This window comes from Carassius carassius, chromosome 1 (assembly GCF_963082965.1).
Source record: "Carassius carassius chromosome 1, fCarCar2.1, whole genome shotgun sequence".
Taxonomy (NCBI): domain Eukaryota; kingdom Metazoa; phylum Chordata; class Actinopteri; order Cypriniformes; family Cyprinidae; genus Carassius; species Carassius carassius.
In genome coordinates this window covers 9,705,529-9,732,010 of record NC_081755.1, presented here as the reverse complement: position 1 = coordinate 9,732,010, position 26,482 = coordinate 9,705,529, and the positions used below count along the sequence as shown (strand labels likewise).

Genomic DNA, 26,482 nt, shown 5'->3' with positions numbered 1-26,482 from the left:
CCACCTTCCGGAAGTAGAAGCAACGCTACCACACAAAGCCCTTTTCAATGAGTAAATCTGGCTGTTTCCATCCTTTTGCCTACTAAATGCTTTCCAATGTTATTTTATTTTATTCAAGTGATTTTCCTGTTTTGAAGTAACTTCACTGTGATTGTAAACTATTAGTGTCCCTGCTTCAACACGGTGCATCTGTAAGAAAGGAGCAGAGGCCGTGACAGGCTTTCAGCACCGACTTGGCTAAAAAGCAAAGAATGTAAAAGCGGCTGATTTTGGACGCTCATGCAGCATCACTTTGCGCAGCCACAGCAGTCTTCCAAAAAGATGTACTGGCAACAGTGGGATTCGAACCCACTCCCCCGAAGAGACTGGAGCCTTAATCCAGCGCCTTGGACCGCTCGGCCATGCTAACCTGTGTGTCTATGCTCTCCGGCACGCTACGACCTGTGGAAAAGTTTCTTTCCATTACTTTTTTCGCCTTCCACCTTCCGGAAGTAGAAGCAACGCTACCACACTAAGCGCTTTTCAATGAGTAAATCTGGCTGTTTCCATCCTTTTGCCTACTAAATGCTTTCCAATGTTATTTTATTTTATTCAAGTGATTTTCCTGTTTTGAAGTAACTTCACTGTGATTGTAAACTATTGGTGTCCCTGCTTCAACACGGTGCATCTGTAAGAAAGGAGCAGAGGCCATGACAGGCTTTCAGCACCGACTTGGCTAAAAAGCAAGGAATGTAAAAGCGGCTGAATTTGGACATTCATGCAGCATCACTTTGCGCAGCCACAGCAGTCTTCCAAAATTATCTACCTGCAGCGGTGGGATTCACACCTACGCCCCCGAAGAGACTGGAGCCTTAATCCAGCGCCTTGGACCGCTCGGCCATGCTAGCCTGTGTGCCTACGCTCTCCGGCTGGCTACGACCGGTGGAAAAGTTTCTTTCCATTCTTTTTTTCGCCTTCCACCTTCCGGAAGTAGAAGCAACGCTACCACACAAAGCCCTTTTCAATGAGTAAATCTGGCTGTTTCCATCCTTTTGCCTACTAATTGCTTTCCACTGTTATTTTATTCAAGTGATTTCCCTGTTTTGAAGTAACTTCACTGTGATTGTAATCTATTGGTGTCCCTGCTTCAACACGGTACATCTGTAAGAAAGGAGCAGAGGCCGTGACAGGCTTTCAGCACCGACTTGGCTAAAAAGCAAGGAATGTAAAAGCGGCTGAATTTGGACGTTCATGCAGCATCACTTTGCGCAGCCACAGCAGTCTTCTAAAAAGATGTACTGGCAGCAGTGGGATTCGAACCCACGCCCCCGAAGAGACTGGAGCCTTAATCCAGCGCCTTGGACCGCTCGGCCATGCTACCCTGTGTGCCTACGCTCTCCGGCTCGCTACCACTGGTGGAAAAGTTTCTTTCCATTCCTTTTTTCGCCTTCCACCTTCCGGAAGTAGAAGCAACGCTACCACACTAAGCCCTTTTCAATGAGTAAATCTGGCTGTTTCCATCCTTTTGCCTACTAAATGCTTTCCAATATTATTTTATTTTATTCAATTGATTTTCCTGTTTTGAAGTAACTTCACTGTGATTGTAAATTATTGGTGTCCCTGCTTCAACACGGTGCATCTGTAAAAAAGGAGCAGAGGCTGTGACAGGCTTTCAGCACCGACTTGGCTAGAAAGCAAGGAATGTAAAAGCGGCTGAATTTGGACATTCATGCAGCATCACTTTGCGCAGCCACAGCAGTCTTCCAAAATTATCTACCTGCAGCAGTGGGATTCGAACCTACACACCCGAAGAGCCTTAAGCCTTAATCCAGCGCCTTGGACCGCTCGGCCATGCTACCCTGTGTGCCTACGCTCCCCGGCTGGCTACAACAGGTGGAAAAGTTTCTTTCCATTCCTTTTTTCGCCTTCCACCTTCCGGAAGTAGAAGCAACGCTACCACACTAAGCCCTTTTCAATGAGTAAATCTGGCTGTTTCCATCCTTTTGCCTACTAAATGCTTTCCAATGTTATTTTATTTTATTCAAGTGATTTTCCTGTTTTGAAGTAACTTCACTGTGATTGTAAACTATTGGTGTCCCTGCTTCAACACGGTGCATCTGTAAGAAAGGAGCAGAGGCCGTGACAGGCTTTCAGCACCGACTTGGCTAAAAAGCAAAGAATGTAAAAGCGGCTGATTTTGGACGTTCATGCAGCATCACTTTGCGCAGCCACAGCAGTCTTCCAAAAAGATGTACAGGCAACAGTGGGATTCGAACCCACGCCCCCGAAGAGACTGGAGCCTTAATCCAGCGCCTTGAACCGCTCGGCCATGCTAACCTGTGTGCCTATGCTCTCTGGCTCGCTACGACTGGTGGAAAAGTTTCTTTCCATTACTTTTTTCGCCTTCCACCTTCCGGAAGTAGAAGCAACGCTACCACACTAAGCCCTTTTCAATGAGTAAATCTGGCTGTTTCCATCCTTTTGCCTACTAATTGCTTTCCACTGTTATTTTATTCAAGTGATTTCCCTGTTTTGAAGTAACTTCACTGTGATTGTAATCTATTGGTGTCCCTGCTTCAACACGGTGCATCTGTAAGAAAGGAGCAGAGGCCGTGACAGGCTTTCAGCACCGACTTGGCTAAAAAGCAAGGAATGTAAAAGCGGCTGAATTTGGACGTTCATGCAGCATCACTTTGTGCAGCCACAGCAGTCTTCCAAAAAGATGTACTGGTGGCAGTGGGATTCGAAACGACTCCCCGAAGAGACTGGAGCCTTAATCCAGCGCCTTGGACCGCTCGGCCATGCTACCCTGTGTGACTACACTCTCCGGCTGGCTACGACCGGTGGAAAAGTTTCTTTCCATTCCTTTTTTCGCCTTCCACCTTCCGGAAGTAGAAGCAACGCTACCACACTAAGCCCTTTTCAATGAGTAAAACTGGCTGTTTCCATCCTTTTGCCTACTTATTGCTTTCCACTGTTATTTTATTCAAGTGATTTTCCTGTTTTGAAGTAACTTCACTGTGATTGTAAACTATTGGTGCCCCTGCTTCAACACGGTGCATCTGTAAGAAAGGAGCAGAGGCCATGACAGGCTTTCAGCACCGACTTGGCTAAAAAGCAAGGAATGTAAAAGCGGCTGAATTTGGACGTTCATGCAGCATCACTTTGCGAATCCAGAGCAGTCTTCCAAAATTATGTACTGGCAGCGGTGGGATTCGAACCCACACCCCGAAGAGACTGGAGCCTTAATCCAGCGCCTTGGACCGCTCGGCCATGCTACCCTGTGTGCCTACGCTCTCCGGCTCGCTACGACCGGTGGAAAAGTTTCTTTCCATTCCTTTTTTCGCCTTCCACCTTCCGGAAGTAGAAGCAACGCTACCACACTAAGCCCTTTTCAATGAGTAAATCTGGCTGTTTCCATCCTTTTGCCTACTAATTGCTTTCCACTGTTATTTTATTCAAGTGATTTCCCTGTTTTGAAGTAACTTCACTGTGATTGTAAACTATTGGTGTCCCTGCTTCAACACGGTGCATCTGTAAGAAAGGAGCAGAGGCCGTGACAGGCTTTCAGCACCGACTTGGCTAAAAAGCAAGGAATGTAAAAGCGGCTGAATTTGGACGTTCATGCAGCATCACTTTGCGCAGCCACAGCAGTCTTCCAAAAAGATGTACTGGCAGCAGTGGGATTCGAACCCACGCCCCCGAAGAGACTGGAGCCTTAATCCAGCACCTTGGACCGCTCGGCCATGCTACCTTGTGTGCCTACGCTCTCCGGCTCACTACGACCGGTGGAGAAGTTTCTTTCCATTCCTTTTTTCGCCTTCCACCTTCCGGAAGTAGAAGCAACGCTACCACACTAAGCCCTTTTCAATGAGTAAATCTGGCTGTTTCCATCCTTTTGCCTACTAATTGCTTTCCACTGTTATTTTATTCAAGTGATTTCCCTGTTTTGAAGTAACTTCACTGTGATTGTAAACTATTGGTGTCCCTGCTTCAACACGGTGCATCTGTAAGAAAGGAGCAGAGGCCGTGACAGGCTTTCAGCACCGACTTGGCTAAAAAGCAAGGAATGTAAAAGCAGCTGAATTTGGACGTTCATGCAGCATCACTTTGCGCAGCCACAGCAGTCTTCTAAAAAGATGTACTGGCAGCAGTGGGATTCGAACCCACGCCCCCGAAGAGACTGGAGCCTTAATCCAGTGCCTTGGACCGCTCGGCCATGCTACCCTGTGTGCCTACGCTCTCCGGCTCGCTACCACTGGTGGAAAAGTTTCTTTCCATTACTTTTTTCGCCTTCCACCTTCCAGAAGTAGAAGCAACGCTACCACACTAAGCCCTTTTCAATGAGTAAATCTGGCTGTTTCCATCCTTTTGCCTACTAAATGCTTTCCAATGTTATTTTATTTTATTCAAGTGATTTTCCTGTTTTGAAGTAACTTCACTGTGATTGTAAACTATTGGTGTCCCTGCTTCAACACGGTGCATCTGTAAAAAAGGAGCAGAAGCCATGACAGGCTTTCAGCACCGACTTGGCTAAAAAGCAAGGAATGTAAAAGCGGCTGAATTTGGACGTTCATGCAGCATCACTTTGCGCAGCCACAGCAGTCTTCTAAAAAGATGTACTGGCAGCAGTGGGATTCGAACCCACGCCCCCGAAGAGACTGGAGCCTTAATCCAGCGCCTTGGACCGCTCGGCCATGCTACCCTGTGTGCCTACACTCTCCGGCTCGCTACCACCAGTGGAAAAGTTTCTTTCCATTCCTTTTTTCGCCTTCCACCTTCCGGAAGTAGAAGCAACGCTACCACACTAAGCCCTTTTCAATGAGTAAATCTGGCTGTTTCCATCCTTTTGCCTACTAAATGCTTTCCAATATTATTTTATTTTATTCAAGTGATTTTCCTGTTTTGAAGTAACTTCACTGTGATTGCAAATTATTGGTGTCCCTGCTTCAACACGGTGCATCTGTAAAAAAGGAGCAGAGGCTGTGACAGGCTTTCAGCACCGACTTGGCTAGAAAGCAAGGAATGTAAAAGCGGCTGAATTTGGACATTCATGCAGCATCACTTTGCGCAGCCACAGCAGTCTTCCAAAATTATCTACCTGCAGCGGTGGGATTCGAACCTATGCCCCCGAAGAGATTGGAGCCTTAATCCAGCGCCTTGGACCGCTCGGCCACGCTACCCTGTGTACCTGCGCTCTCCAGCTCGCTACGACCGGTGGAAAAGTCGCTTTCCATTCCTTTTTTCGCCTTCCACCTTCCGGAAGTAGAAGCAACGCTACCACACTAAGCCCTTTTCAATGAGTAAATCTGGCTGTTTCCATCCTTTTGCCTACTAATTGCTTTCCACTGTTATTTTATTTAAGTGATTTTCCTGTTTTGAAGTAACTTCACTGTGATTGTAAACTATTGGTGTCCCTGCTTCAACACGGTGCATCTGTAAGAAAGGAGCAGAGGCCGTGACAGGCTTTCAGCACCGACTTGGCTAAAAAGCAAGGAATGTAAAAGCGGCTGAATTTGGACGTTCATGCAGCATCACTTTGTGCAGCCACAGCAGTCTTCCAAAAAGATGTACTGGTGGCAGTGGGATTCGAAACGACTCCCCGAAGAGACTGGAGCCTTAATCCAGCGCCTTGGACCGCTCGGCCATGCTACCCTGTGTGACTACACTCTCCGGCTGGCTACGACCGGTGGAAAAGTTTCTTTCCATTCCTTTTTTCGCCTTCCACCTTCCGGAAGTAGAAGCAACGCTACCACACTAAGCCCTTTTCAATGAGTAAAACTGGCTGTTTCCATCCTTTTGCCTACTTATTGCTTTCCACTGTTATTTTATTCAAGTGATTTTCCTGTTTTGAAGTAACTTCACTGTGATTGTAAACTATTGGTGCCCCTGCTTCAACACGGTGCATCTGTAAGAAAGGAGCAGAGGCCATGACAGGCTTTCAGCACCGACTTGGCTAAAAAGCAAGGAATGTAAAAGCGGCTGAATTTGGACGTTCATGCAGCATCACTTTGCGAATCCAGAGCAGTCTTCCAAAATTATGTACTGGCAGCGGTGGGATTCGAACCCACACCCCGAAGAGACTGGAGCCTTAATCCAGCGCCTTGGACCGCTCGGCCATGCTACCCTGTGTGCCTACGCTCTCCGGCTCGCTACGACCGGTGGAAAAGTTTCTTTCCATTCCTTTTTTCGCCTTCCACCTTCCGGAAGTAGAAGCAACGCTACCACACTAAGCCCTTTTCAATGAGTAAATCTGGCTGTTTCCATCCTTTTGCCTACTAATTGCTTTCCACTGTTATTTTATTCAAGTGATTTCCCTGTTTTGAAGTAACTTCACTGTGATTGTAAACTATTGGTGTCCCTGCTTCAACACGGTGCATCTGTAAGAAAGGAGCGGAGGCCGTGACAGGCTTTCAGAACCGACTTGGCTAAAAAGCAAGGAATGTAAAAGCAGCTGAATTTGGACGTTCATGCAGCATCACTTTGCGCAGCCACAGCAGTCTTCTAAAAAGATGTACTGGCAGCAGTGGGATTCGAACCCACGCCCCCGAAGAGACTGGAGCCTTAATCCAGCGCCTTGGACCGCTCGGCCATGCTACCCTGTGTGCCTACGCTCTCCGGCTCGCTACCACTGGTGGAAAAGTTTCTTTCCATTACTTTTTTCGCCTTCCACCTTCCGGAAGTAGAAGCAACGCTACCACACTAAGCCCTTTTCAATGAGTAAATCTGGCTGTTTCCATCCTTTTGCCTACTAAATGCTTTCCAATGTTATTTTATTGTATTCAAGTGATTTTCCTGTTTTGAAGTAACTTCACTGTGATTGTAAACTATTGGTGTCCCTGCTTCAACACGGTGCATCTGTAAGAAAGGAGCAGAGGCCGTGACAGGCTTTCAGCACCGACTTGGCTAAAAAGCAAGGAATGTAAAAGCGGCTGAATTTGGACGTTCATGCAGCATCACTTTGCGCAGCCACAGCAGTCTTCCAAAAAGATGTACTGGCAGCAGTGGGATTCGAACCCACGCCCCCGAAGAGACTGGAGCCTTAATCCAGCGCCTTGGACCGCTCGGCCATGCTACCTTGTGTGCCTACGCTCTCCGGCTCACTACGACCGGTGGAGAAGTTTCTTTCCATTCCTTTTTTCGCCTTCCACCTTCCGGAAGTAGAAGCAACGCTACCACACTAAGGCCTTTTCAATGAGTAAATCTGGCTGTTTCCATCCTTTTGCCTACTAATTGCTTTCCACTGTTATTTTATTCAAGTGATTTCCCTGTTTTGAAGTAACTTCACTGTGATTGTAAACTATTGGTGTCCCTGCTTCAACACGTTGCATCTGTAAGAAAGGAGCAGAGGCTGTGACAGGCTTTCAGCACCGACTTGGCAAAAAAGCAAGGAATGTAAAAGCGGCTGAATTTGGACGTTCATGCAGCATCACTTTGCGCAGCCACAGCAGTCTTCCAAAAAGATGTAATGGCAACAGTGGGATTCGAACCCACGCCCCCGAAGAGACTGGAGCCTTAATCCAGCGCCTTGGACCGCTCGGCCATGCTAACCTGTGTGCCTATGCTCTCCGGCTCGCTACGACCGGTGAAAAAGTTTCTTTCCATTACTTTTTTCGCCTTCCACCTTCCGGAAGTAGAAGCAATGCTAACACACTAAGCTCTTTTCAATGAGTAAATCTGGCTGTTTCCATCCTTTTGCCTACTAAATGCTTTCCAATGTTATTTTATTGTATTCAAGTGATTTCCCTGTTTTGAAGTAACTTCACTGTGATTGTAAACTATTGGTGTCCCTGCTTCAACACGGTGCATCTGTAAGAAAGGAGCAGAGGCCGTGACAGGCTTTCAGCACCGACTTGGCTAAAAAGCAAGGAATGTAAAAGCGGCTGAATTTGGACGTTCATGCAGCATCACTTTGCGCAGCCACAGCAGTCTTCCAAAAAGATGTACTGGCAGCAGTGGGATTCGAACCCACGCCCCCGAAGAGACTGGAGCCTTAATCCAGCGCCTTGGACCGCTCGGCCATGCTACCTTGTGTGCCTACGCTCTCCGGCTCACTACGACCGGTGGAGAAGTTTCTTTCCATTCCTTTTTTCGCCTTCCACCTTCCGGAAGTAGAAGCAACGCTACCACACTAAGCCCTTTTCAATGAGTAAATCTGGCTGTTTCCATCCTTTTGCCTACTAATTGCTTTCCACTGTTATTTTATTCAAGTGATTTCCCTGTTTTGAAGTAACTTCACTGTGATTGTAAACTATTGGTGTCCCTGCTTCAACACGTTGCATCTGTAAGAAAGGAGCAGAGGCTGTGACAGGCTTTCAGCACCGACTTGGCAAAAAAGCAAGGAATGTAAAAGCGGCTGAATTTGGACGTTCATGCAGCATCACTTTGCGCAGCCACAGCAGTCTTCCAAAAAGATGTAATGGCAACAGTGGGATTCGAACCCACTCCCCCGAAGAGACTGGAGCCTTAATCCAGCGCCTTGGACCGCTCTGCCATGCTAACCTGTGTGCCTATGCTCTCCGGCTCGCTACGACCGGTGAAAAAGTTTCTTTCCATTACTTTTTTCGCCTTCCACCTTCCGGAAGTAGAAGCAATGCTAACACACTAAGCCCTTTTCAATGAGTAAATCTGGCTGTTTCCATCCTTTTGCCAACTAAATGCTTTCCAATGTTATTTTATTTTATTCAAGTGATTTTCCTGTTTTGAAGTAACTTCACTGTGATTGTAAACTATTGGTGTCCCTGCTTCAACACGGTGCATCTGTAAGAAAGGAGCAGAGGCCGTGACAGGCTTTCAGCACCGACTTGGCTAAAAAGCAAGGAATGTAAAAGCAGCTGAATTTGGACGTTCATGCAGCATCACTTTGCGCAGCCACAGCAGTCTTCTAAAAAGATGTACTGGCAGCAGTGGGATTCGAACCCACGCCCCCGAAGAGACTGGAGCCTTAATCCAGTGCCTTGGACCGCTCGGCCATGCTACCCTGTGTGCCTACGCTCTCCGGCTCGCTACCACTGGTGGAAAAGTTTCTTTCCATTACTTTTTTCGCCTTCCACCTTCCAGAAGTAGAAGCAACGCTACCACACTAAGCCCTTTTCAATGAGTAAATCTGGCTGTTTCCATCCTTTTGCCTACTAAATGCTTTCCAATGTTATTTTATTTTATTCAAGTGATTTTCCTGTTTTGAAGTAACTTCACTGTGATTGTAAACTATTGGTGTCCCTGCTTCAACACGGTGCATCTGTAAAAAAGGAGCAGAAGCCATGACAGGCTTTCAGCACCGACTTGGCTAAAAAGCAAGGAATGTAAAAGCGGCTGAATTTGGACGTTCATGCAGCATCACTTTGCGCAGCCACAGCAGTCTTCTAAAAAGATGTACTGGCAGCAGTGGGATTCGAACCCACGCCCCCGAAGAGACTGGAGCCTTAATCCAGCGCCTTGGACCGCTCGGCCATGCTACCCTGTGTGCCTACACTCTCCGGCTCGCTACCACCAGTGGAAAAGTTTCTTTCCATTCCTTTTTTCGCCTTCCACCTTCCGGAAGTAGAAGCAACGCTACCACACTAAGCCCTTTTCAATGAGTAAATCTGGCTGTTTCCATCCTTTTGCCTACTAAATGCTTTCCAATATTATTTTATTTTATTCAAGTGATTTTCCTGTTTTGAAGTAACTTCACTGTGATTGCAAATTATTGGTGTCCCTGCTTCAACACGGTGCATCTGTAAAAAAGGAGCAGAGGCTGTGACAGGCTTTCAGCACCGACTTGGCTAGAAAGCAAGGAATGTAAAAGCGGCTGAATTTGGACATTCATGCAGCATCACTTTGCGCAGCCACAGCAGTCTTCCAAAATTATCTACCTGCAGCGGTGGGATTCGAACCTATGCCCCCGAAGAGATTGGAGCCTTAATCCAGCGCCTTGGACCGCTCGGCCACGCTACCCTGTGTACCTGCGCTCTCCAGCTCGCTACGACCGGTGGAAAAGTCGCTTTCCATTCCTTTTTTCGCCTTCCACCTTCCGGAAGTAGAAGCAACGCTACCACACTAAGCCCTTTTCAATGAGTAAATCTGGCTGTTTCCATCCTTTTGCCTACTAATTGCTTTCCACTGTTATTTTATTTAAGTGATTTTCCTGTTTTGAAGTAACTTCACTGTGATTGTAAACTATTGGTGTCCCTGCTTCAACACGGTGCATCTGTAAGAAAGGAGCAGAGGCCGTGACAGGCTTTCAGCACCGACTTGGCTAAAAAGCAAGGAATGTAAAAGCGGCTGAATTTGGACGTTCATGCAGCATCACTTTGTGCAGCCACAGCAGTCTTCCAAAAAGATGTACTGGTGGCAGTGGGATTCGAAACGACTCCCCGAAGAGACTGGAGCCTTAATCCAGCGCCTTGGACCGCTCGGCCATGCTACCCTGTGTGACTACACTCTCCGGCTGGCTACGACCGGTGGAAAAGTTTCTTTCCATTCCTTTTTTCGCCTTCCACCTTCCGGAAGTAGAAGCAACGCTACCACACTAAGCCCTTTTCAATGAGTAAAACTGGCTGTTTCCATCCTTTTGCCTACTTATTGCTTTCCACTGTTATTTTATTCAAGTGATTTTCCTGTTTTGAAGTAACTTCACTGTGATTGTAAACTATTGGTGCCCCTGCTTCAACACGGTGCATCTGTAAGAAAGGAGCAGAGGCCATGACAGGCTTTCAGCACCGACTTGGCTAAAAAGCAAGGAATGTAAAAGCGGCTGAATTTGGACGTTCATGCAGCATCACTTTGCGAATCCAGAGCAGTCTTCCAAAATTATGTACTGGCAGCGGTGGGATTCGAACCCACACCCCGAAGAGACTGGAGCCTTAATCCAGCGCCTTGGACCGCTCGGCCATGCTACCCTGTGTGCCTACGCTCTCCGGCTCGCTACGACCGGTGGAAAAGTTTCTTTCCATTCCTTTTTTCGCCTTCCACCTTCCGGAAGTAGAAGCAACGCTACCACACTAAGCCCTTTTCAATGAGTAAATCTGGCTGTTTCCATCCTTTTGCCTACTAATTGCTTTCCACTGTTATTTTATTCAAGTGATTTCCCTGTTTTGAAGTAACTTCACTGTGATTGTAAACTATTGGTGTCCCTGCTTCAACACGGTGCATCTGTAAGAAAGGAGCGGAGGCCGTGACAGGCTTTCAGAACCGACTTGGCTAAAAAGCAAGGAATGTAAAAGCAGCTGAATTTGGACGTTCATGCAGCATCACTTTGCGCAGCCACAGCAGTCTTCTAAAAAGATGTACTGGCAGCAGTGGGATTCGAACCCACGCCCCCGAAGAGACTGGAGCCTTAATCCAGCGCCTTGGACCGCTCGGCCATGCTACCCTGTGTGCCTACGCTCTCCGGCTCGCTACCACTGGTGGAAAAGTTTCTTTCCATTACTTTTTTCGCCTTCCACCTTCCGGAAGTAGAAGCAACGCTACCACACTAAGCCCTTTTCAATGAGTAAATCTGGCTGTTTCCATCCTTTTGCCTACTAAATGCTTTCCAATGTTATTTTATTGTATTCAAGTGATTTTCCTGTTTTGAAGTAACTTCACTGTGATTGTAAACTATTGGTGTCCCTGCTTCAACACGGTGCATCTGTAAGAAAGGAGCAGAGGCCGTGACAGGCTTTCAGCACCGACTTGGCTAAAAAGCAAGGAATGTAAAAGCGGCTGAATTTGGACGTTCATGCAGCATCACTTTGCGCAGCCACAGCAGTCTTCCAAAAAGATGTACTGGCAGCAGTGGGATTCGAACCCACGCCCCCGAAGAGACTGGAGCCTTAATCCAGCGCCTTGGACCGCTCGGCCATGCTACCTTGTGTGCCTACGCTCTCCGGCTCACTACGACCGGTGGAGAAGTTTCTTTCCATTCCTTTTTTCGCCTTCCACCTTCCGGAAGTAGAAGCAACGCTACCACACTAAGGCCTTTTCAATGAGTAAATCTGGCTGTTTCCATCCTTTTGCCTACTAATTGCTTTCCACTGTTATTTTATTCAAGTGATTTCCCTGTTTTGAAGTAACTTCACTGTGATTGTAAACTATTGGTGTCCCTGCTTCAACACGTTGCATCTGTAAGAAAGGAGCAGAGGCTGTGACAGGCTTTCAGCACCGACTTGGCAAAAAAGCAAGGAATGTAAAAGCGGCTGAATTTGGACGTTCATGCAGCATCACTTTGCGCAGCCACAGCAGTCTTCCAAAAAGATGTAATGGCAACAGTGGGATTCGAACCCACGCCCCCGAAGAGACTGGAGCCTTAATCCAGCGCCTTGGACCGCTCGGCCATGCTAACCTGTGTGCCTATGCTCTCCGGCTCGCTACGACCGGTGAAAAAGTTTCTTTCCATTACTTTTTTCGCCTTCCACCTTCCGGAAGTAGAAGCAATGCTAACACACTAAGCTCTTTTCAATGAGTAAATCTGGCTGTTTCCATCCTTTTGCCTACTAAATGCTTTCCAATGTTATTTTATTGTATTCAAGTGATTTCCCTGTTTTGAAGTAACTTCACTGTGATTGTAAACTATTGGTGTCCCTGCTTCAACACGGTGCATCTGTAAGAAAGGAGCAGAGGCCGTGACAGGCTTTCAGCACCGACTTGGCTAAAAAGCAAGGAATGTAAAAGCGGCTGAATTTGGACGTTCATGCAGCATCACTTTGCGCAGCCACAGCAGTCTTCCAAAAAGATGTACTGGCAGCAGTGGGATTCGAACCCACGCCCCCGAAGAGACTGGAGCCTTAATCCAGCGCCTTGGACCGCTCGGCCATGCTACCTTGTGTGCCTACGCTCTCCGGCTCACTACGACCGGTGGAGAAGTTTCTTTCCATTCCTTTTTTCGCCTTCCACCTTCCGGAAGTAGAAGCAACGCTACCACACTAAGCCCTTTTCAATGAGTAAATCTGGCTGTTTCCATCCTTTTGCCTACTAATTGCTTTCCACTGTTATTTTATTCAAGTGATTTCCCTGTTTTGAAGTAACTTCACTGTGATTGTAAACTATTGGTGTCCCTGCTTCAACACGTTGCATCTGTAAGAAAGGAGCAGAGGCTGTGACAGGCTTTCAGCACCGACTTGGCAAAAAAGCAAGGAATGTAAAAGCGGCTGAATTTGGACGTTCATGCAGCATCACTTTGCGCAGCCACAGCAGTCTTCCAAAAAGATGTAATGGCAACAGTGGGATTCGAACCCACTCCCCCGAAGAGACTGGAGCCTTAATCCAGCGCCTTGGACCGCTCTGCCATGCTAACCTGTGTGCCTATGCTCTCCGGCTCGCTACGACCGGTGAAAAAGTTTCTTTCCATTACTTTTTTCGCCTTCCACCTTCCGGAAGTAGAAGCAATGCTAACACACTAAGCCCTTTTCAATGAGTAAATCTGGCTGTTTCCATCCTTTTGCCAACTAAATGCTTTCCAATGTTATTTTATTTTATTCAAGTGATTTTCCTGTTTTGAAGTAACTTCACTGTGATTGTAAACTATTGGTGTCCCTGCTTCAACACGGTGCATCTGTAAGAAAGGAGCAGAGGCCGTGACAGGCTTTCAACACCGACTTGGCTAAAAAGCCAGGAATGTAAAAGCGGCTGAAATTGGACGTTCATGCAGCATCACTTTGCGCAGCCACAGCAGTCTACCAAAAGATGAACTGGCAGTGGTGGGATTCGAACCCACGCCCCTAAAGAGACTGGAGCCTTAATCCAGCACCTTGGACCGCTCGGCCACGCTACCCTGTGTACATACGCTTTCCGGCTCGCTACGACCGGTGGAAAAGTTTCTTTTCATTCCTTTTTTCGCCTTCCACCTTCCGGAAGTAGAAGCAACGCTACCACACTAAGCCCTTTTCAATGAGTAAAACTGGCTGTTTCCATCCTTTTGCCTACTTATTGCTTTCCACTGTTATTTTATTCAAGTGATTTTCCTGTTTTGAAGTAACTTCACTGTGATTGTAAACTATTGGTGCCCCTGCTTCAACACGGTGCATCTGTAAGAAAGGAGCAGAGGCCATGACAGGCTTTCAGCACCGACTTGGCTAAAAAGCAAGGAATGTAAAAGCGGCTGAATTTGGACGTTCATGCAGCATCACTTTGCGAAGCCAGAGCAGTCTTTCAAAAAGATGTACTGGCAGCGGTGGGATTCGAACCCACGCCCCCAAAGAGACTGGAGCCTTAATCCAGCGCCTTGGACCGCTCGGCCATGCTACCCTGTGTGCTTATGCTCTCCGGCTCGCTACGACCGGTGGAAAAGTTTCTTTCCATTCCTTTTTTCGCCTTCCACCTTCCGGAAGTAGAAGCAACGCTACCACACTAAGCCCTTTTCAATGAGTAAAACTGGCTGTTTCCATCCTTTTGCCTACTTATTGCTTTCCACTGTTATTTTATTCAAGTGATTTTCCTGTTTTGAAGTAACTTCACTGTGATTGTAAACTATTGGTGCCCCTGCTTCAACACGGTGCATCTGTAAGAAAGGAGCAGAGGCCATGACAGGCTTTCAGCACCGACTTGGCTAAAAAGCAAGGAATGTAAAAGCAGCTGAATTTGGACGTTCATGCAGCATCACTTTGCGCAGCCACAGCAGTCTTCTAAAAAGATGTACTGGCAGCAGTGGGATTCGAACCCACGCCCCCGAAGAGACTGGAGCCTTAATCCAGCGCCTTGGACCGCTCGGCCATGCTACCCTGTGTGCCTACGCTCTCCGGCTCGCTACCACTGGTGGAAAAGTTTCTTTCCATTACTTTTTTCGCCTTCCACCTTCCGGAAGTAGAAGCAACGCTACCACACTAAGCCCTTTTCAATGAGTAAATCTGGCTGTTTCCATCCTTTTGCCTACTAAATGCTTTCCAATGTTATTTTATTTTATTCAAGTGAATTTCCTGTTTTGAAGTAACTTCACTGTGATTGTAAACTATTGGTGTCCCTGCTTCAACACGGTGCATCTGTAAAAAAGGAGCAGAGGCTGTGACAGGCTTTCAGCACCGACTTGGCTAGAAAGCAAGGAATGTAAAAGTGGCTGAATTTGGACGTTCATGCAGCATCACTTTGCGCAGCCACAGCAGTCTTCCAAAAAGATGTACTGGCAGCAGTGGGATTCGAACCCATGCCCCCGAAGAGACCGGAGCCTTAATCCAGCGCCTTGGACCGCTCGGCCATGCTACCCTGTGTGACTACACTCTCCGGCTGGCTACGACCGGTGGAAAAGTTTCTTTCCATTCCTTTTTTTGCCTTCCACCTTCCAGAAGTAGAAGCAACGCTACCACACTAAGCCCTTTTCAATGAGTAAATCTGTCTGTTTCCATCCTTTTGCCTACTAATTGCTTTTCACTGTTATTTTATTCAAGTGATTTTCCTGTTTTGAAGTAACTTCACTGTGATTGTAAAACTATTGGTGTCCCTGCTTCAACACGGTGCATCTGTAAGAAAGGAGCAGAGGCCGTGACAGGCTTTCAACACCGACTTGGCTAAAAAGCCAGGAATGTAAAAGCGGCTGAAATTGGACGTTCATGCAGCATCACTTTGCGCAGCCACAGCAGTCTACCAAAAGATGAACTGGCAGTGGTGGGATTCGAACCCACGCCCCTAAAGAGACTGGAGCCTTAATCCAGCACCTTGGACCGCTCGGCCACGCTACCCTGTGTACATACGCTTTCCGGCTCGCTACGACCGGTGGAAAAGTTTCTTTTCATTCCTTTTTTCGCCTTCCACCTTCCGGAAGTAGAAGCAACGCTACCACACTAAGCCCTTTTCAATGAGTAAAACTGGCTGTTTCCATCCTTTTGCCTACTTATTGCTTTCCACTGTTATTTTATTCAAGTGATTTTCCTGTTTTGAAGTAACTTCACTGTGATTGTAAACTATTGGTGCCCCTGCTTCAACACGGTGCATCTGTAAGAAAGGAGCAGAGGCCATGACAGGCTTTCAGCACCGACTTGGCTAAAAAGCAAGGAATGTAAAAGCGGCTGAATTTGGACGTTCATGCAGCATCACTTTGCGAAGCCAGAGCAGTCTTTCAAAAAGATGTACTGGCAGCGGTGGGATTCGAACCCACGCCCCCAAAGAGACTGGAGCCTTAATCCAGCGCCTTGGACCGCTCGGCCATGCTACCCTGTGTGCTTATGCTCTCCGGCTCGCTACGACCGGTGGAAAAGTTTCTTTCCATTCCTTTTTTCGCCTTCCACCTTCCGGAAGTAGAAGCAACGCTACCACACTAAGCCCTTTTCAATGAGTAAAACTGGCTGTTTCCATCCTTTTTTCTACTTATTGCTTTCCACTGTTATTTTATTCAAGTGATTTTCCTGTTTTGAAGTAACTTCACTGTGATTGTAAACTATTGGTGCCCCTGCTTCAACACGGTGCATCTGTAAGAAAGGAGCAGAGGCCATGACAGGCTTTCAGCACCGACTTGGCTAAAAAGCAAGGAATGTAAAAGCAGCTGAATTTGGACGTTCATGCAGCATCACTTTGCGCAGCCACAGCAGTCTTCTAAAAAGATGTACTGGCAGCAGTGGGATTCGAACCCACGCCCCCGAAGAGACTGGAGCCTTAATCCAGCGCCTTGGACCGCTCGGCCATGCTACCCTGTGTGCCTACGCTCTCCGGCTCGCTACCACTGGTGGAAAAGTTTCTTTCCATTACTTTTTTCGCCTTCCACCTTCCGGAAGTAGAAGCAACGCTACCACACTAAGCCCTTTTCAATGAGTAAATCTGGCTGTTTCCATCCTTTTGCCTACTAAATGCTTTCCAATGTTATTTTATTTTATTCAAGTGAATTTCCTGTTTTGAAGTAACTTCACTGTGATTGTAAACTATTGGTGTCCCTGCTTCAACACGGTGCATCTGTAAAAAAGGAGCAGAGGCTGTGACAGGCTTTCAGCACCGACTTGGCTAGAAAGCAAGGAATGTAAAAGTGGCTGAATTTGGACGTTCATGCAGCATCACTTTGCGCAGCCACAGCAGTCTTCCAAAAAGATGTACTGGCAGCAGTGGGATTCGAACCCATGCCCCCGAAGAGACCGGAGCCTTAATCCAGCGCCTTGGACCGCTCGGCCATGCTACCCTGTGTGACTACACTCTCCGGCTGGCTACGACCGGTGGAAAAGTTTCTTTCCATTCCTTTTTTTGCCTTCCACCTTCCAGAAGTAGAAGCAACGCTACCACACTAAGCCCTTTTCAATGAGTAAATCTGTCTGTTTCCATCCTTTTGCCTACTAATTGCTTTTCACTGTTATTTTATTCAAGTGATTTTCCTGTTTTGAAGTAACTTCACTGTGATTGTAAAACTATTGGTGTCCCTGCTTCAACACGGTGCATCTGTAAGAAAGGAGCAGAGGCCGTGACAGGCTTTCAACACCGACTTGGCTAAAAAGCCAGGAATGTAAAAGCGGCTGAAATTGGACGTTCATGCAGCATCACTTTGCGCAGCCACAGCAGTCTACCAAAAGATGAACTGGCAGTGGTGGGATTCGAACCCACGCCCCTAAAGAGACTGGAGCCTTAATCCAGCACCTTGGACCGCTCGGCCACGCTACCCTGTGTACATACGCTATCCGGCTCGCTACGACCGGTGGAAAAGTTTCTTTCCATTCCTTTTTTCGCCTTCCACCTTCCGGAAGTAGAAGCAACGCTACCACACTAAGCCCTTTTCAATGAGTAAAACTGGCTGTTTCCATCCTTTTGCCTACTTATTGCTTTCCACTGTTATTTTATTCAAGTGATTTTCCTGTTTTGAAGTAACTTCACTGTGATTGTAAACTATTGGTGCCCCTGCTTCAACACGGTGCATCTGTAAGAAAGGAGCAGAGGCCATGACAGGCTTTCAGCACCGACTTGGCTAAAAAGCAAGGAATGTAAAAGCGGCTGAATTTGGACGTTCATGCAGCATCACTTTGCGAAGCCAGAGCAGTCTTTCAAAAAGATGTACTGGCAGCGGTGGGATTCGAACCCACGCCCCCAAAGAGACTGGAGCCTTAATCCAGCGCCTTGGACCGCTCGGCCATGCTACCCTGTGTGCTTATGCTCTCCGGCTCGCTACGACCGGTGGAAAAGTTTCTTTCCATTCCTTTTTTCGCCTTCCACCTTCCGGAAGTAGAAGCAACGCTACCACACTAAGCCCTTTTCAATGAGTAAAACTGGCTGTTTCCATACTTTTGCCTACTTATTGCTTTCCACTGTTATTTTATTCAAGTGATTTTCCTGTTTTGAAGTAACTTCACTGTGATTGTAAACTATTGGTGCCCCTGCTTCAACACGGTGCATCTGTAAGAAAGGAGCAGAGGCCATGACAGGCTTTCAGCACCGACTTGGCTAAAAAGCAAGGAATGTAAAAGCGGCTGAATTTGGACGTTCATGCAGCATCACTTTGCGAATCCAGAGCAGTCTTCCAAAATTATGTACTGGCAGCGGTGGGATTCGAACCCACACCCCGAAGAGACTGGAGCCTTAATCCAGCGCCTTGGACCGCTCGGCCATGCTACCCTGTGTGCCTACGCTCTCCGGCTCGCTACGACCGGTGGAAAAGTTTCTTTCCATTCCTTTTTTCGCCTTCCACCTTCCGGAAGTAGAAGCAACGCTACCACACTAAGCCCTTTTCAATGAGTAAATCTGGCTGTTTCCATCCTTTTGCCTACTAATTGCTTTCCACTGTTATTTTATTCAAGTGATTTCCCTGTTTTGAAGTAACTTCACTGTGATTGTAAACTATTGGTGTCCCTGCTTCAACACGGTGCATCTGTAAGAAAGGAGCAGAGGCCGTGACAGGCTTTCAGCACCGACTTGGCTAAAAAGCAAGGAATGTAAAAGCAGCTGAATTTGGACGTTCATGCAGCATCACTTTGCGCAGCCACAGCAGTCTTCTAAAAAGATGTACTGGCAGCAGTGGGATTCGAACCCACGCCCCCGAAGAGACTGGAGCCTTAATCCAGCGCCTTGGACCGCTCGGCCATGCTACCCTGTGTGCCTACGCTCTCCGGCTCGCTACCACTGGTGGAAAAGTTTCTTTCCATTACTTTTTTCGCCTTCCACCTTCCGGAAGTAGAAGCAACGCTACCACACTAAGCCCTTTTCAATGAGTAAATCTGGCTGTTTCCATCCTTTTGCCTACTAAATGCTTTCCAATGTTATTTTATTTTATTCAAGTGAATTTCCTGTTTTGAAGTAACTTCACTGTGATTGTAAACTATTGGTGTCCCTGCTTCAACACGGTGCATCTGTAAAAAAGGAGCAGAGGCTGTGACAGGCTTTCAGCACCGACTTGGCTAGAAAGCAAGGAATGTAAAAGTGGCTGAATTTGGACGTTCATGCAGCATCACTTTGCGCAGCCACAGCAGTCTTCCAAAAAGTTGTACTGGCAGCAGTGGGATTCGAACCCATGCCCCCGAAGAGACCGGAGCCTTAATCCAGCGCCTTGGACCGCTCGGCCATGCTACCCTGTGTGACTACACTCTCCGGCTGGCTACGACCGGTGGAAAAGTTTCTTTCCATTCCTTTTTTCGCATTCCACCTTCCAGAAGTAGATGCAACGCTACCACACTAAGCCCTTTTCAATGAGTAAATCTGTCTGTTTCCATCCTTTTGCCTACTAATTGCTTTCCACTGTTATTTTATTCAAGTGATTTCCCTGTTTTGAAGTAACTTCACTGTGATTGTAAACTATTGGTGTCCCTGCTTCAACACGGTGCATCTGTAAGAAAGGAGCAGAGGCCATGACAGGCTTTCAGCACCGACTTGGCTAAAAAGCAAGGAATGTAAAAGTGGCTGAATTTGGACGTTCATGCAGCATCACTTTGCGCAGCCACAGCAGTCTTCCAAAAAGATGTACTGGCAGCAGTGGGATTCGAACCCACGCCACCGAAGAGACTGGAGCCTTAATCCAGCGCCTTGGACCGCTCGGCCATGCTACCCTGTGTGCCTACGCTCTCCGGCTGGCTACGACCGGTGGAAAAGTTTCTTTCCATTCCTTTTTTCGCCTTCCACCTTCCGGAAGTAGAAGCAACGCTACCACACTAAGCCCTTTTCAATGAGTAAATCTGGCTGTTTCCATCCTTTTGCCTACTAATTGCTTTCCACTGTTATTTTATTCAAGTGATTTCCCTGTTTTGAAGTAACTTCACTGTGATTGTAAACTATTGGTGTCCCTGCTTCAACACGGTGCATCTGTAAGAAAGGAGCAGAGGCCGTGACAGGCTTTCAGCACCGACTTGGCTAAAAAGCAAGGAATGTAAAAGCGGCTGAATTTGGACGTTCATGCAGCATCACTTTGCGCAGCCACAGCAGTCTTCCAAAAGATGTACTGGCAGCGGTGGGATTCGAACCCACGCCCCCCAAGAGACTGGAGCCTTAATCCAGCGCCTTGGACCGCTCGGCCACGCTACCCTGTGTACCTACGCTCTCCGGCTCGCTACAACCGGTGGAAAAGTTTCTTTCCATTCCTTTTTTCGCCTTCCACCTTCCGGAAGTAGAAGCAACGCTACCACACTAAGCCCTTTTCAATGAGTAAATCTGGCTGTTTCCATCCTTTTGCCTACTAATTGCTTTCCACTGTTATTTTATTCAAGTGATTTTCCTGTTTTGAAGTAACTTCACTGTGATTGTAAACTATTGGTGTCCCTGCTTCAACACGGTGCATCTGTAAGAAAGGAGCAGAGGCCGTGACAGGCTTTCAGCACCGACTTGGCTAAAAAGCAAGGAATGTGAAAGCGGCTGAATTTGGACGTTCAATTAGCATCACTTTGCGAAGCCAGAGCAGTCTTCCAAAAAGATGTACTGGCAGCGGTGGGATTCGAACCCATGCCCCCGAAGAGACTGGAGCCTTAATCCAGCGCCTTGGACCGCTCGGCCATGCTACCCTGTGTGCCTACGCTCTCCGGCTCGCTACGACCGGTGGAAAAGTTTCTTTACATTCCTTTTTTCGCCTTCCACCTTCCGGAAGTAGAAGCAACGCTACCACACTAAGCCCTTTTCAATGAGTAAATCTGGCTGTTTCCATCCTTTTGCCTACTAATTGCTTTCCATTGTTATTTTATTCAAGTGATTTTCCTGTTTTGAAGTAACTTCACTGTGATTGTAAACTATTGGTGTCCCTGCTTCAACACGGTGCATCTGTAAGAAAGGAGCAGAGGCCGTGACAGGCTTTCAGCACCGACTTGGCTAAAAAGCAAGGAATGTAAAAGCGGCTGAATTTGGACGTTCATGCAGCATCACTTTGTGCAGCCACAGCAGTCTTCCAAAAAGATGTACTGGTAGCAGTGGGATTCGAACCGACACCCCCGAAGAGACTGGAGCCTTAATCCAGCACCTTGGACCGCTCGGCCATGCTACCCTGTGTGCCTACGCTCTCCAGCTGGCTACGACCGGTGGAAAAGTTTCTTTCCATTCCTTTTTTCGCCTTCCACCTTCCGGAAGTAGAAGCAACGCTACCACACTAAGCCCTTTTCAATGAGTAAATCTGGCTGTTTCCATCCTTTTGCCTACTAATTGCTTTCCACTGTTATTTTATTTAAGTGATTTCCCTGTTTTGAAGTAACTTCACTGTGATTGTAAACTATTGGTGTCCCTGCTTCAACACGGTGCATCTGTAAGAAAGGAGCAGAGGCCGTGACAGGCTTTCAGCACCGACTTGGCTAAAAAGCAAGGAATGTAAAAGCGGCTGAATTTGGACGTTCATGCAGCATCACTTTGCGCAGCCACAGCAGTCTTCCAAAAAGATGTACTGGCAGCAGTGGGATTCGAACCCACGCCCCCGAAGAGACTGGAGCCTTAATCCAGCGCCTTGGACCGCTCGGCCATGCTACCCTGTGTGCCTACGCTCTCCGGCTGGCTACGACTGGTGGAAAAGTTTCTTTCCATTCCTTTTTTCGCATTCCACCTTCCGGAAGTAGAAGCAACGCTACCACACTAAGCCCTTTTCAATGAGTAAATCTGGCTGTTTCCATCCTTTTGCCTACTAATTGCTTTCCACTGTTATTTTATTCAAGTGATTTCCCTGTTTTGAAGTAACTTCACTGTGATTGTAAACTATTGGTGTCCCTGCTTCAACACGGTGCATCTGTAAGAAAGGAGCAGAGGCCGTGACAGGCTTTCAGCACCGACTTGGCTAAAAAGCAAGGAATGTAAAAGCGGCTGAATTTGGACGTTCATGCACCATCACTTTGCGCAGCCACAGCAGTCTTCCAAAAAGATGTACTGGCAGCAGTGGGATTCGAACCCACGCCCCCGAAGAGACTGGAGCCTTAATCCAGCGCCTTGGACCGCTCGGCCATGCTACCCTGTGTGCCTACGCTCTCCGGCTGGCTACGACCGGTGGAAAAGTTTCTTTCCATTCCTTTTTTCGCATTCCACCTTCTGGAAGTAGAAGCAACGCTACCACACTAAGCCCTTTTCATTGAGTAAATCTGGCTGTTTCCATCCTTTTGCCTACTAATTGCTTTCCACTGTTATTTTATTCAAGTGATTTCCCTGTTTTGAAGTAACTTCACTGTGATTGTAAACTATTGGTGTCCCTGCTTCAACACGGTGCATCTGTAAGAAAGGAGCAGAGGCCGTGACAGGCTTTCAGCACCGACTTGGCTAAAAAGCAAGGAATGTAAAAGCGGCTGAATTTGGACGTTCATGCAGCATCACTTTGTGCAGCCACAGCAGTCTTCCAAAAAGATGTACTGGTAGCAGTGGGATTCAAACCGACGCCCCCGAAGAGACTGGAGCCTTAATCCAGCGCCTTGGACCGCTCGGCCATGCTACCCTGTGTGCTTACGCTCTCCGGCTGGCTACGACCGGTGGAAAAGTTTCTTTCCATTCCTTTTTTCGCCTTCCACCTACCGGAAGCAGAAGCAACGCTACCACACTAAGCCCTTTTCAATGAGTAAATCTGGCTGTTTCCATCCTTTTGCCTACTAATTGCTTTCCACTGTTATTTTATTCAAGTGATTTCCCTGTTTTGAAGTAACTTCACTGTGATTGTAAACTATTGGTGTCCCTGCTTCAACACGGTGCATCTGTAAGAAAGGAGCAGAGGCCGTGACAGGCTTTCAGCACCGACTTGGCTAAAAAGCAAGGAATGTAAAAGTGGCTGAATTTGGACGTTCATGCAGCATCACTTTGCGCAGCCACAGCAGTCTTCTAAAAAGATGTACTGGCAGCAGTGGGATTCGAACCCACGCCCGAGAAGAGACTGGAGCCTTAATCCAGCGCTTTGGACCCCTCGGCCATGCTACCCTGTGTGCCTATGCTCTCCGGCTCGCTACCACCGGTGGAAAAGTTTCTTTCCATTCCTTTTTTAGCCTTCCACCTTCCGGAAGTAGAAGCAACGCTACCACACTAAGCCCTTTTCAATGAGTAAATCTGGCTGTTTCCATCCTTTTGCCTACTAATTGCTTTCCACTGTTATTTTATTCAAGTGATTTCCCTGTTTTGAAGTAACTTCACTGTGATTGTAAACTATTGGTGTCCCTGCTTCAACACGGTGCATCTGTAAGAAAGGAGCAGAGGCCGTGACAGGCTTTCAGCACCGACTTGGCTAAAAAGCAAGGAATGTAAAAGCGGCTGAATTTGGACGTTCATGCAGCATCACTTTGCGCAGCCACAGCAGTCTTCTAAAAAGATGTACTGGCAGCAGTGGGATTCGAACCCACGCCCCGAAGAGACTGGAGCCTTAATCCAGCACCTTGGACCGCTCAGCCATGCTACCCTGTGTGCCTACGCTCTCCGGCTCGCTACGACCGGTGGAAAAGTTTCTTCCCATTCCTTTTTTCGCCTTCCACCTTCCGGAAGTAGAAGCAACGCTACCACACTAAGCCCTTTTCAATGAGTAAATCTGGCTGTTTCCATCCTTTTGCCTTCTAAATGCTTTCCAATGTTATTTTATTGTATTCAAGTGATTTTCCTGTTTTGAAGTAACTTCACTGTGATTGTAAACTATTGGTGTCCCTGCTTCAACACGGTGCATCTGTAAGAAAGGAGCAGAGGCCGTGACAGGCTTTCAGCACCGACTTGGCTAAAAAGCAAGGAATGTAAAAGCGGCTGAATTTGGACGTTCATGCAGCATCACTTTGCGCAGCCACAGCAGTCTTCCAAAAAGATGTACTGGCAGCAGTGGGATTCGAACCCACGCCCCCAAAGAGACTGGAGCCTTAATCCAGCGCCTTGGATCGCTTGGCCATGCTACCCTGTGTGCCTACGCTCTCCGGCTCGCTACGACCGGTGGAAAAGTTTCTTTCCATTCCTTTTTTCGCCTTCCACCTTCCGGAAGTAGAAGCAACGCTACCACACTAAGCCCTTTTCAATGAGTAAATCTGGCTGTTTCCATCCTTTTGCCTACTAAATGCTTTCCAATGTTATTTTATTCAAGTGATTTTCCTGTTTTGAAGTAACTTCACTGTGATTGTAAACTATTGGTGTCCCTGCTTCAACACCGTGCATCTTTAAGAAAGGAGCAGAGGCCGTGACAGGCTTTCAGCACCGACTTGGCTAAAAAGCAAGGAATGTGAAAGCGGCTGAATTTGGACGTTCATGCAGCATCACTTTGCGAAGCCAGAGCAGTCTTCCAAAAAGATGTACTGGCAGCGGTGGGATTCGAACCCACGGCCCCAAAGAGAGTGGAGCCTTAATCCAGCGCCTTGGACCGCTCGGCCATGCTACCCTGTATGCCTACGCTCTCCGTCTCGTTACGACCGGTGGAAAAGTTTCTTTCCATTCCTTTTTTCGCCTTCCACCTTCCGGAAATAGAGGCAACGCTACCACACTAAGCCCTTTTCAATGAGTAAAACTGGCTGTTTCCATCCTTTTGCCTACTAAATGCTTTCCAATGTTATTTTATTTTATTCAAGTGATTTTCCTGTTTTGAAGTAACTTCACTGTGATTGTAAACTATTGGCGTCCCTGCTTCAACACGGTGCATCTGTAAGAAGGGAGCAGAGGCCGTGACAGGCTTTCAGCACCGACTTGGCTAAAAAGCAAGGATTGTAAAAGCAGCTGAATTTGGACGTTCATGCAGCATCACTTTGCGCAGCCACAGCAGTCTTCCAAGAAGATATACTGGCAGCAGTGGGATTCGAACCCACGCCCCCGAAGAGACTGGAGCCTTAATCCAGCGCCTTGGACCGCTCGGCCATGCTACCCTGTGTGACTACACTCTCCGGCTGGCTACGACCGGTGGAAAAGTTTCTTTCCATTCCTTTTTTCGCCTTCCACCTTCCGGAAGTAGAAGCAACGCTACCACACTAAGCCCTTTTCAATGAGTAAATCTGGCTGTTTCCATCCTTTTGCCTACTAATTGCTTTCCAATGTTATTTTATTCAAGTGATTTTCCTGTTTTGAAGTAACTTCACTGTGATTGTAAACTATTGGTGTCCCTGCTTCAACACGGTGCATCTGTAAGAAAGGAGTAGAGGCCGTGACAGGCTTTCAGCACCGACTTGGCTAAAAAGCAAGGAATGTAAAAGCGGCTGAATTTGGACGTTCATGCAGCATCACTTTGTGCAGCCACAGCAGTCTTCCAAAAAGATGTACTGGTGGCAGTGGGATTCGAAACGACTCCCCGAAGAGACTGGAGCCTTAATCCAGCGCCTTGGACCGCTCGGCCATGCTACCCTGTGTGCCTACGCTCTCCGGCTCGCTACGACCGGTGGAAAAGTTTCTTTCCATTCCTTTTTTCGCCTTCCACCTTCCGGAAGTAGAAGCAACGCTACCACACTAAGCCCTTTTCAATGAGTAAATCTGGCTGTTTCCATCCTTTTGCCTTCTAAATGCTTTCCAATGTTATTTTATTGTATTCAAGTGATTTTCCTGTTTTGAAGTAACTTCACTGTGATTGTAAACTATTGGTGTCCCTGCTTCAACACGGTGCATCTGTAAGAAAGGAGCAGAGGCCGTGACAGGCTTTCAGCACCGACTTGGCTAAAAAGCAAGGAATGTAAAAGCGGCTGAATTTGGACGTTCATGCAGCATCACTTTGCGCAGCCACAGCAGTCTTCCAAAAAGATGTACTGGCAGCAGTGGGATTCGAACCCACGCCCCCAAAGAGACTGGAGCCTTAATCCAGCGCCTTGGATCGCTTGGCCATGCTACCCTGTGTGCCTACGCTCTCCGGCTCGCTACGACCGGCGGAAAAGTTTCTTTCCATTCCTTTTTTCGCCTTCCACCTTCCGGAAGTAGAAGCAACGCTACCACACTAAGCCCTTTTCAATGAGTAAATCTGGCTGTTTCCATCCTTTTGCCTACTAAATGCTTTCCAGTGTTATTTTATTCAAGTGATTTTCCTGTTTTGAAGTAACTTCACTGTGATTGTAAACTATTGGTGTCCCTGCTTCAACACCGTGCATCTTTAAGAAAGGAGCAGAGGCCGTGACAGGCTTTCAGCACCGACTTGGCTAAAAAGCAAGGAATGTGAAAGCGGCTGAATTTGGACGTTCATGCAGCATCACTTTGCGAAGCCAGAGCAGTCTTCCAAAAAGATGTACTGGCAGCGGTGGGATTCGAACCCACGGCCCCGAAGAGAGTGGAGCCTTAATCCAGC

General features: G+C 47.4%; 41 non-coding genes across 41 annotated transcripts; all 41 read right to left on the bottom strand.

Moving 5' to 3' along the window:
• Positions 1-1,278: 1,278 nt before the first annotated feature.
• Positions 1,279-1,360, bottom strand: trnal-aag (transfer RNA leucine (anticodon AAG)). The gene has a single exon. It is a non-coding gene; the product is annotated as a tRNA-Leu (tRNA).
• Positions 1,361-2,234: 874 nt separating this feature from the next.
• Positions 2,235-2,317, bottom strand: trnal-aag (transfer RNA leucine (anticodon AAG)). Its single transcript has one exon. It is a non-coding gene; the product is annotated as a tRNA-Leu (tRNA).
• An 862-nt stretch (positions 2,318-3,179) lies between these two features.
• trnal-aag (transfer RNA leucine (anticodon AAG)) lies at positions 3,180-3,260 on the bottom strand. The gene has a single exon. It is a non-coding gene; the product is annotated as a tRNA-Leu (tRNA).
• Positions 3,261-3,651: 391 nt separating this feature from the next.
• trnal-aag (transfer RNA leucine (anticodon AAG)) lies at positions 3,652-3,733 on the bottom strand. The gene has a single exon. It is a non-coding gene; the product is annotated as a tRNA-Leu (tRNA).
• A 391-nt stretch (positions 3,734-4,124) lies between these two features.
• trnal-aag (transfer RNA leucine (anticodon AAG)) lies at positions 4,125-4,206 on the bottom strand. The gene has a single exon. It is a non-coding gene; the product is annotated as a tRNA-Leu (tRNA).
• Positions 4,207-4,602: 396 nt separating this feature from the next.
• trnal-aag (transfer RNA leucine (anticodon AAG)) lies at positions 4,603-4,684 on the bottom strand. The gene has a single exon. It is a non-coding gene; the product is annotated as a tRNA-Leu (tRNA).
• Positions 4,685-6,025: 1,341 nt separating this feature from the next.
• trnal-aag (transfer RNA leucine (anticodon AAG)) lies at positions 6,026-6,106 on the bottom strand. Its single transcript has one exon. It is a non-coding gene; the product is annotated as a tRNA-Leu (tRNA).
• A 391-nt stretch (positions 6,107-6,497) lies between these two features.
• On the bottom strand, positions 6,498-6,579 carry trnal-aag (transfer RNA leucine (anticodon AAG)). The gene has a single exon. It is a non-coding gene; the product is annotated as a tRNA-Leu (tRNA).
• A 396-nt stretch (positions 6,580-6,975) lies between these two features.
• Positions 6,976-7,057, bottom strand: trnal-aag (transfer RNA leucine (anticodon AAG)). The gene has a single exon. It is a non-coding gene; the product is annotated as a tRNA-Leu (tRNA).
• Positions 7,058-7,448: 391 nt separating this feature from the next.
• On the bottom strand, positions 7,449-7,531 carry trnal-aag (transfer RNA leucine (anticodon AAG)). The gene has a single exon. It is a non-coding gene; the product is annotated as a tRNA-Leu (tRNA).
• A 395-nt stretch (positions 7,532-7,926) lies between these two features.
• trnal-aag (transfer RNA leucine (anticodon AAG)) lies at positions 7,927-8,008 on the bottom strand. The gene has a single exon. It is a non-coding gene; the product is annotated as a tRNA-Leu (tRNA).
• An 869-nt stretch (positions 8,009-8,877) lies between these two features.
• On the bottom strand, positions 8,878-8,959 carry trnal-aag (transfer RNA leucine (anticodon AAG)). The gene has a single exon. It is a non-coding gene; the product is annotated as a tRNA-Leu (tRNA).
• Positions 8,960-9,355: 396 nt separating this feature from the next.
• Positions 9,356-9,437, bottom strand: trnal-aag (transfer RNA leucine (anticodon AAG)). The gene has a single exon. It is a non-coding gene; the product is annotated as a tRNA-Leu (tRNA).
• Positions 9,438-10,778: 1,341 nt separating this feature from the next.
• trnal-aag (transfer RNA leucine (anticodon AAG)) lies at positions 10,779-10,859 on the bottom strand. Its single transcript has one exon. It is a non-coding gene; the product is annotated as a tRNA-Leu (tRNA).
• Positions 10,860-11,250: 391 nt separating this feature from the next.
• Positions 11,251-11,332, bottom strand: trnal-aag (transfer RNA leucine (anticodon AAG)). The gene has a single exon. It is a non-coding gene; the product is annotated as a tRNA-Leu (tRNA).
• A 396-nt stretch (positions 11,333-11,728) lies between these two features.
• On the bottom strand, positions 11,729-11,810 carry trnal-aag (transfer RNA leucine (anticodon AAG)). The gene has a single exon. It is a non-coding gene; the product is annotated as a tRNA-Leu (tRNA).
• A 391-nt stretch (positions 11,811-12,201) lies between these two features.
• trnal-aag (transfer RNA leucine (anticodon AAG)) lies at positions 12,202-12,284 on the bottom strand. The gene has a single exon. It is a non-coding gene; the product is annotated as a tRNA-Leu (tRNA).
• A 395-nt stretch (positions 12,285-12,679) lies between these two features.
• trnal-aag (transfer RNA leucine (anticodon AAG)) lies at positions 12,680-12,761 on the bottom strand. Its single transcript has one exon. It is a non-coding gene; the product is annotated as a tRNA-Leu (tRNA).
• An 868-nt stretch (positions 12,762-13,629) lies between these two features.
• trnal-aag (transfer RNA leucine (anticodon AAG)) lies at positions 13,630-13,711 on the bottom strand. The gene has a single exon. It is a non-coding gene; the product is annotated as a tRNA-Leu (tRNA).
• Positions 13,712-14,102: 391 nt separating this feature from the next.
• On the bottom strand, positions 14,103-14,184 carry trnal-aag (transfer RNA leucine (anticodon AAG)). Its single transcript has one exon. It is a non-coding gene; the product is annotated as a tRNA-Leu (tRNA).
• Positions 14,185-14,575: 391 nt separating this feature from the next.
• trnal-aag (transfer RNA leucine (anticodon AAG)) lies at positions 14,576-14,657 on the bottom strand. The gene has a single exon. It is a non-coding gene; the product is annotated as a tRNA-Leu (tRNA).
• A 396-nt stretch (positions 14,658-15,053) lies between these two features.
• Positions 15,054-15,135, bottom strand: trnal-aag (transfer RNA leucine (anticodon AAG)). Its single transcript has one exon. It is a non-coding gene; the product is annotated as a tRNA-Leu (tRNA).
• A 391-nt stretch (positions 15,136-15,526) lies between these two features.
• Positions 15,527-15,608, bottom strand: trnal-aag (transfer RNA leucine (anticodon AAG)). The gene has a single exon. It is a non-coding gene; the product is annotated as a tRNA-Leu (tRNA).
• Positions 15,609-15,999: 391 nt separating this feature from the next.
• On the bottom strand, positions 16,000-16,081 carry trnal-aag (transfer RNA leucine (anticodon AAG)). The gene has a single exon. It is a non-coding gene; the product is annotated as a tRNA-Leu (tRNA).
• A 391-nt stretch (positions 16,082-16,472) lies between these two features.
• Positions 16,473-16,554, bottom strand: trnal-aag (transfer RNA leucine (anticodon AAG)). Its single transcript has one exon. It is a non-coding gene; the product is annotated as a tRNA-Leu (tRNA).
• Positions 16,555-16,950: 396 nt separating this feature from the next.
• On the bottom strand, positions 16,951-17,032 carry trnal-aag (transfer RNA leucine (anticodon AAG)). The gene has a single exon. It is a non-coding gene; the product is annotated as a tRNA-Leu (tRNA).
• Positions 17,033-17,423: 391 nt separating this feature from the next.
• trnal-aag (transfer RNA leucine (anticodon AAG)) lies at positions 17,424-17,505 on the bottom strand. The gene has a single exon. It is a non-coding gene; the product is annotated as a tRNA-Leu (tRNA).
• A 391-nt stretch (positions 17,506-17,896) lies between these two features.
• On the bottom strand, positions 17,897-17,978 carry trnal-aag (transfer RNA leucine (anticodon AAG)). Its single transcript has one exon. It is a non-coding gene; the product is annotated as a tRNA-Leu (tRNA).
• Positions 17,979-18,369: 391 nt separating this feature from the next.
• On the bottom strand, positions 18,370-18,450 carry trnal-aag (transfer RNA leucine (anticodon AAG)). Its single transcript has one exon. It is a non-coding gene; the product is annotated as a tRNA-Leu (tRNA).
• A 391-nt stretch (positions 18,451-18,841) lies between these two features.
• Positions 18,842-18,923, bottom strand: trnal-aag (transfer RNA leucine (anticodon AAG)). Its single transcript has one exon. It is a non-coding gene; the product is annotated as a tRNA-Leu (tRNA).
• Positions 18,924-19,319: 396 nt separating this feature from the next.
• Positions 19,320-19,401, bottom strand: trnal-aag (transfer RNA leucine (anticodon AAG)). The gene has a single exon. It is a non-coding gene; the product is annotated as a tRNA-Leu (tRNA).
• A 391-nt stretch (positions 19,402-19,792) lies between these two features.
• trnal-aag (transfer RNA leucine (anticodon AAG)) lies at positions 19,793-19,874 on the bottom strand. Its single transcript has one exon. It is a non-coding gene; the product is annotated as a tRNA-Leu (tRNA).
• Positions 19,875-20,264: 390 nt separating this feature from the next.
• Positions 20,265-20,346, bottom strand: trnal-aag (transfer RNA leucine (anticodon AAG)). Its single transcript has one exon. It is a non-coding gene; the product is annotated as a tRNA-Leu (tRNA).
• A 391-nt stretch (positions 20,347-20,737) lies between these two features.
• Positions 20,738-20,819, bottom strand: trnal-aag (transfer RNA leucine (anticodon AAG)). Its single transcript has one exon. It is a non-coding gene; the product is annotated as a tRNA-Leu (tRNA).
• An 864-nt stretch (positions 20,820-21,683) lies between these two features.
• Positions 21,684-21,765, bottom strand: trnal-aag (transfer RNA leucine (anticodon AAG)). Its single transcript has one exon. It is a non-coding gene; the product is annotated as a tRNA-Leu (tRNA).
• Positions 21,766-22,156: 391 nt separating this feature from the next.
• Positions 22,157-22,238, bottom strand: trnal-aag (transfer RNA leucine (anticodon AAG)). Its single transcript has one exon. It is a non-coding gene; the product is annotated as a tRNA-Leu (tRNA).
• An 864-nt stretch (positions 22,239-23,102) lies between these two features.
• Positions 23,103-23,184, bottom strand: trnal-aag (transfer RNA leucine (anticodon AAG)). The gene has a single exon. It is a non-coding gene; the product is annotated as a tRNA-Leu (tRNA).
• Positions 23,185-23,575: 391 nt separating this feature from the next.
• Positions 23,576-23,656, bottom strand: trnal-aag (transfer RNA leucine (anticodon AAG)). The gene has a single exon. It is a non-coding gene; the product is annotated as a tRNA-Leu (tRNA).
• Positions 23,657-24,052: 396 nt separating this feature from the next.
• On the bottom strand, positions 24,053-24,134 carry trnal-aag (transfer RNA leucine (anticodon AAG)). The gene has a single exon. It is a non-coding gene; the product is annotated as a tRNA-Leu (tRNA).
• An 869-nt stretch (positions 24,135-25,003) lies between these two features.
• trnal-aag (transfer RNA leucine (anticodon AAG)) lies at positions 25,004-25,085 on the bottom strand. The gene has a single exon. It is a non-coding gene; the product is annotated as a tRNA-Leu (tRNA).
• Positions 25,086-25,953: 868 nt separating this feature from the next.
• Positions 25,954-26,035, bottom strand: trnal-aag (transfer RNA leucine (anticodon AAG)). The gene has a single exon. It is a non-coding gene; the product is annotated as a tRNA-Leu (tRNA).
• Positions 26,036-26,482: the final 447 nt, after the last annotated feature.